Source organism: Thalia democratica, chromosome 8 (assembly GCF_965202585.1).
Source record: "Thalia democratica chromosome 8, ktThaDemo2.hap1.1, whole genome shotgun sequence".
Taxonomy (NCBI): domain Eukaryota; kingdom Metazoa; phylum Chordata; class Thaliacea; order Salpida; family Salpidae; genus Thalia; species Thalia democratica.
The window spans coordinates 34,455,451-34,462,417 of NC_139172.1; positions in this window are offsets into that span (position 1 = coordinate 34,455,451).

The window sequence follows — 6,967 nt, forward strand, 5'->3', positions numbered from 1 at the left end:
AAAGTTATACCAAAGAACAATTCAGTTATCGAGTCGTAAATCACATGCTTTAACAATCTATTACGTGCAGTTAAAAATATTTTTTTTTTAAAGTTAAGTCCTAAATTTTCAAAAACATACAAAAAAAAATTCAACAAAAGTTAATAACTTAGGATGTTTACTGTATTGAAAATGTATAATAAACTTGTCTAAAAGCAAATAATTAAAATAAACGGTCCTGGAGCCTAAATTTTTGAAAAAGTTAAAAATAGTATTATGAACAGTTGAGAGAAAATTAAGAGTCTGATGCAACCATTTATGCGCATTTATAAATTTATCACTTTTAAGATAATTTAGCACTAGAGGTTATACGACTTGAGTCCTAATAAATCAAAATTAGTTGTTCTTAAAAATAACGTATTAAATGTTAAGTTTATCGTCAATTTAGTTAATTCTAATAAAGTTAATACTTCAAGTCTTTTTAATTTTTACAAAACTTTGTAGCCTAAAATATAAAGAATTAAACTTAGAGTATGACAGATATTATAGTATTTTTTTGCATTTAAGGAATTAAATAGCATTTATACTATTAGTTTTAGTATTATAATAGTAAGAAAAATTGTACTTTGTTAAAGCAAGTCTACAATAGTCTGTAACAAGTGTGTAATAGTGGTTTATTGAGTTTTATTTAAAGAGATGCTTGATGTAGGGAATGTTTTGCTAAAAAAACTAATTTATTTGCGGTTGTTTTTACTTATACTTTTATCTATGCATTTTTAGTGTTAGGTGCACAATTTTATTTGCGAAAGAGCATTATACTTCTACTTCTAAGTGCACGATATATGTTGCAACTAACAAAAGTCGCATAGAGCCGTAAAATTTTGATCTTTTAAGTCAATTGCACAATGACTTTTTGAAGATGTTGCTACTAACGTAAATCGTCAGGAAACGCAGTATTTTAGTTCAAAATTGTCAGCTATTAAGTCGTCAAATAAGCGCAAGCATCACTTTTTTTAAGCATAAAATCGAAAAATAAGAACCGCATTAGAATTTAGAATTACAACAGCAGAAAAGTTGTTTTCGATAACGTCTGAGTTTTAGTTTATATAACAAATTATCCTCTGTGTTAACACCTACTAGTTTATTGTTTTGATATGCTGAATGATTGATCTAAAATGTAGATTGTATTTTTTAAATCAGAATGTTGCTGAAGTTTAAAAAATTGGTTTATATGACTTTTTATCTTTTCAATCGTAAAATGGCAAGTCATTTTTTAATTTTTATTACTCGTATCAAGTTCTAGTACAAAACTGTGTTTAAGTTTTTCCATTCGAAAGAAATCAAAAATAAATTCCCCTTAACTTTGGAAAACGTATTTTGTTAAAAAAGTTGCTACTTTTGCATCTTTGTGAACTTTGTTTGATACAAATAATTTTTTGTCGTTTATTAAGCACAGCTTTTAAGCACACCTTACACCTTGCTACTGCTTAAAAATGAGTATGTTGTTTATAAGTTCAACGTTGGACAATAGAAGGTATAAACATTACGTGTTTCACTTTATTTTATGTAGTCACAATCAAAAATTCCTGCGGTCTTTGTTTTTAAAGTTAATCAATGTGATTGTTGCTGATTCTACAAAACCGGTTAGAAGACAGGAAACCGAAAAGTTTCCTAGAAAAACAAGATCGTTGTCCATACCAATGAAGATTGAAGTTTCTCAACAAATCGTTTCCTCCCTTATTAACCACTGTGTCATTTTGTCGCTGTGCTAAAGTGACCCTCCGTGTCAAAGTAACGCACCGTGTCGTTTTGTCGCTGTGCCAAAGTGACCCTCCGTGTCAAAGTGACTCAACGTTGATTGCTCGTTGATTGCGCCGTCTAAAACTTTGATGTCTGCCGATTTTTATACTTTTATGACGTCACACTTTAGTTCATGTCAGGTCTGTTCGTCACCAAAAGCTTCGTTTGAATGCATTTAAATATTAGCTAGCAAGCTTTTAACATTAAATTATCAATTTTTTGCACTTAGCAATAAAGGTTTTTTTTTTCGTAGTAAAAAACAAAACTGTTTTTTATAACTTTCCTCTAATTTAAGCTTTATCAAAACTTTCAACAAGTTTACTTTGACTTGACTGTTTAAATACTTGCACTGTTTAGATATTAAGCCTATGAAGTTGCTTAAAGCATGGTTGAATAGCACTTGAAAACAAGTACTTTACAAACTTGAAAAAATAACATAGAACTTTATTTTTGTAATTGTTTAAAACATTTTACTTATACCAAAAAAAGTTGATATCCTTGGCTGTTACGTAAAAATATAATTGAACCGAACCATACCATTTTATTCAAAAAATATTTTAATTCATATTTAAAACAAAGGCAATTATAGATTAAATACTTTGATAAAATTACTAATAAAAAAAACTTAAATCAACTAGTTTTATAATTAACCCCAATATTTTAAAAACTGTTTAGACTACATTTATTTATAAACAAGTTTGTATTTTAACAACACTGCTGTTTTCATTTTTTTTCTAGGGTTAGAAATGTACTGAAAAATTAACAAAAGCAAACAAGGTTACTAGTAGTTCAAAGCATCTGAAATAAACTCAAATTTTTTTAATGTTTTTATTTTAGAAAAAAATAATTTACATAAGAAAACGACTTTTATACACATATTAGCAGGCTAAATGCTAAATAATTAAATTCATTGTGTTTTAAAAACAAATAAAAATTTTGACACCGAAAAGTGTAAATAAAATGATTTGTAAATAAATAAAAGAAAATTTTGTAAATAAGCTAAAATAAATAAGTCTACTAGCACCTAAAAAAGTTTAACAAAAATAGTTATACTTAAGTCTTTACTCAACTATGTACAGAAACATCTTTTATCATTTTCATTTTAATTTTTAACAACAAATTTACTAAACTAATTCTTGTAACTTTTGGTTGTAGAAATCTTTAAGATTAATAATATACAAACTCTTAAAATAACTTATAGAATCTTTACACAACATAATTTTAAATAAGATTTATATAAAAAAAGTTTTTAAATCATTGGATTTTTTGTCACTTTAATATAATATATTAGTACTTTACGTAGAAACTCGTTTTCTTATCATATAAAGTTTGTTACAAAACTTCTAAAAAAAGTTAACAAAACTTCAAAATTAAGTCGTTTTTACAGCTAAGCGGTAGTTTGCTGTAGATAATGATATTTAAAACAACATTCATTTGTAATTTAAATATTTGTTTAGCTAAACTATAAATTTTAAATGTTTTTACAATAAAATGTATTACTTAAACTTTAATGACTGTTTTAAAATGTATTCTGTTATTGTACATATTATATCAAAACAAAAAACTTTTGAAGACTAAGTGTATATAAGAATATATAGCATTAAGTTTTTTTGAGACTTTTATCAAAAACTATTTTAATATATAACTAGAACCAAATTCAATGGTTAAACATATGATATAAAAACGAAAAAATTTAAAACAAACGCATTAACAACTTGAAGAGTTTTTTTTTCTAAGATCTGACAGGGTACATGACTATTCAAAATCAGACCACTTAAATTCTTTAAAAATGTTTAAAGGGCCACAACTCAAAAAGTAATATACATTAAAAAAAAACCCTGTAGTCTAATTGACACCAACAAACAATTTTTTCGTTTTGAAAAATTATATATACTTTTTGAGACATGGCTAAAAAATTTTTTAGAATATAGTGTTGTTTAGAAATATCTGAAACTTTCTTTTAACTATTTTTTAAATTATTTTTTCAGTATTATAATCTAAATAGTTAGACCTACAGCCACTTGTATATTCTTCTTTTAACATATATAACTTTTTGAGTTGTGGCACTTAATTTTTTTTTAATAATCTGAGTTGTCAGAACTTGAATTGTCTGAACTTGAACTGTCATGTAACCTATCCGATTCAATAACAAGTTTTTTCTTCAACTTGTTATGTTTAATGAAGTTTTTAACCTTTTTCACTCCTTCTTTAGTGAGTTTTTCACACCACCCAGATACTTTGATAACAAGTTTAGGATTGTTGTGAAGTTTCACAGTCTTAATTAAATCTGAGTAAGTTAAAAACGTAATAGTATCAAAGTGTAAAAGTTCAAGAGATACATTTTTGGAACATATGAAATCAACAATTTCATCAATATCAGACTTACAATAACAAGCCAACTCAAAACTGGTTAAAGTGTACCTGCTACCTTCTAGTATTGTCAAAATGGTGCTTTTAAGTCTTTTAGTCCAGTGAGATAACTCAAACCTAAAATATTTTAGTTTTTTAAAAACAACAAGGTTCAAGTGTTCCAGCTCATGAAAACATCCTTTTCGATAAACAATAGATTCCTTATACAAAATCTCCACATTTAACACCTCTAAATTTTTCATCTTTTTACCAATGTACAGCAAAAAGTTGACTGGTTGGTAAAAAACTATTATGAGACTTTTTAAGTTTTTGTTTAAGTTTTTAATGATTAGCATTTTCTGCTCGTCTGGAACGTCTAGCAAACATATTTCATAATGTTCAGCAAAAAGTTGACTGGTTGGTAAAAAACTATTATGAGACTTTTTAAGTTTTTGTTTAAGTTTTTAATGATTAGCATTTTCTGCTCGTCTGGAACGTCTAGCAAACATATTTCGGCCTCCTCCAGTAAATTGAGGTGCTTGAGAGATTCGTAAAACATTTCTGGACCCTTTCCAATACTTCTACTGCTATCGGATTCTAGCCACATTAAGTTATGACTTTTACTTGTTTTCTCAAATGTGTTCTTAAGAACTTGTGTCATTATTGTGTGTATAAAATATAAACAAAGAAGCTTTACTTCGTACCCTTCATCTAAATTAAAAAGAAACACAAAAGCTAGTGTGATAATCAAACGTTTGTAGTACTTAATGTTAAATATTTTAAATTTTTTTTAAGTTGCGTTCTATAATCATTAAACTTTTTAAAATTATGGTAAATGCTTCTTTTTTCACCAATCTTATAACATTAAAACTGTGCTCCTCTTTTTGTGCAACAGAACTAAAACGGTCAGACAAATTTAAACTGTTTGTGTTTATACAGTCACTAAGAGTACAATAATAGCTTCCTCCAAAATTGTAAAACAAGTATTCTAAAAAACGAAAGTATGCGTAATGCCCACACTTGAATGCTGGACAATCTAAACTTCTCAATGCCTCACAACAGTCAAACTTAACTGATTTATCCAAGTCAAAGAAAAACGGCAACGCTGCAGTATACCCAAAAACTTCATAGTCACATTTTGCTACAGTTAACTTTAGCAGTTTGTAATAGTTTCCCTTAATCGCAGATCAATTTCAGGTAGATAGTTAAAGGACTTGTGATCTACCTGATCTTCTTTTAAACCTTTATCACACTCACGGGCTGTTTCTGGGGCAAAAAATAATTTTCCATTCAAGTAGTGTAAACCTAGGAATTGAACTTCGCACAGATCAAGACAATTTATGTAAAACCAGTTAAATAAGTAACAGGTGTCATCGTAATGCTTTACCTTTTCAACTTGTGCAAGAAAAAAGTTCAAAAAGAACAGAAACTTACTAAACTCAGAGTTTTTATTATCTAAATTTTTAGTAAAACTTTGTCTAGGTAAATAGGGTGCCAGTTTATAAAAGGCACCTACAACTTCAGAAAAGCCATTTTTTAGTGAAAACTTATTGTCACTTTTGAAATGTGTATTCAAAATACTTTTAACACACAAGTCTTTTAATGTAAAGCAACTGGAACAATCATAAGTACTGTACATTACTCTAATTTTACTGTTTTCTTTTTACTATTATTGTTCACCTGTAGAAAACATACTTTCAAATTATATTCTGTATTTTTTTTACCAAAACTCTTTTTATATTTCTGGCTTTATTTTAAAAAACTCCAGTTCTTACTGATAAGATAAAACAATATTTTCTGTGCATCTCAGACATAGTAGAAACAGTAAAAACAATCAATAACTAAATAAAGTAATAAAATTAGTTTATAAAATAGCATTTTTAAATGCTTTTAGCTTTTAGTAGAATTTTAGTAGCTTTATAACAGCCTTACTATTCAAAAGTTAATTTTAAAAACTTCAAATGCACCAGCTTAAGTTGATTGTTTGCAAAGATTTTTTTTTTACTTCAATAGCAATATTTGCTTATCATGCATTTAAGTACAACTTGTTATAACTTAAAACGACTCATGTAATTTGAACTGGTTACATGACAATTTAAATTCGGACAACTCAAATTCCAACAGTTCAAATTCTTAAAAAAAATATTTTAGCGACTACATCTCAACAATTAACATAAATTTGAAAAAAATAAAAAACATGTAGATCTTATTAATACCTACAAGCCAATTTTTCTTTTTTTCAAAACCTAAAATACTTTTCAAAATGTTTTAAAATTACTTAAAATAACTATTTTTCTTACTTTATTTTAGCTATATCTCAAAAAATATTTGATGATTTGCAAAAAGAAAAAGATGGCTTGTAGATATCAATATGATCTACATATGTATTAATTATATTTCATAAATATACATATTTTTTTTTTTGTGGCTTTCTCAATTTTATTTTAATAATTTAAATTGTCAGAGTTTGAATAGTTGTGCACCCATTTAAATTAGACATACAAAGTATTTAACACACCTAGTAAAGTTTAAGTTCTAATTATCAAATGTCTAAGTACTGTTTTATTATAACTTTAAACAGTATAAGTAAATTTTAAAGCAGATTTTCAGTACTACAAATAATACTTTGCTCATCATTGAATAGAATATATTATTTTGATTGAGGCATATTATCTGAAATAAGACTAGTTCAAGTTTTATTTTAAAAACTTATTAACTTATTAATTAACCAGGATTTTATACAACTTTTAAAATAAGCTTATATTGAAAAACATTATCAAAAGCATCTACAAACTTTTGTACAAATTAAAGTTATTTTAGGAGCGTGAGTCAGCCTAAG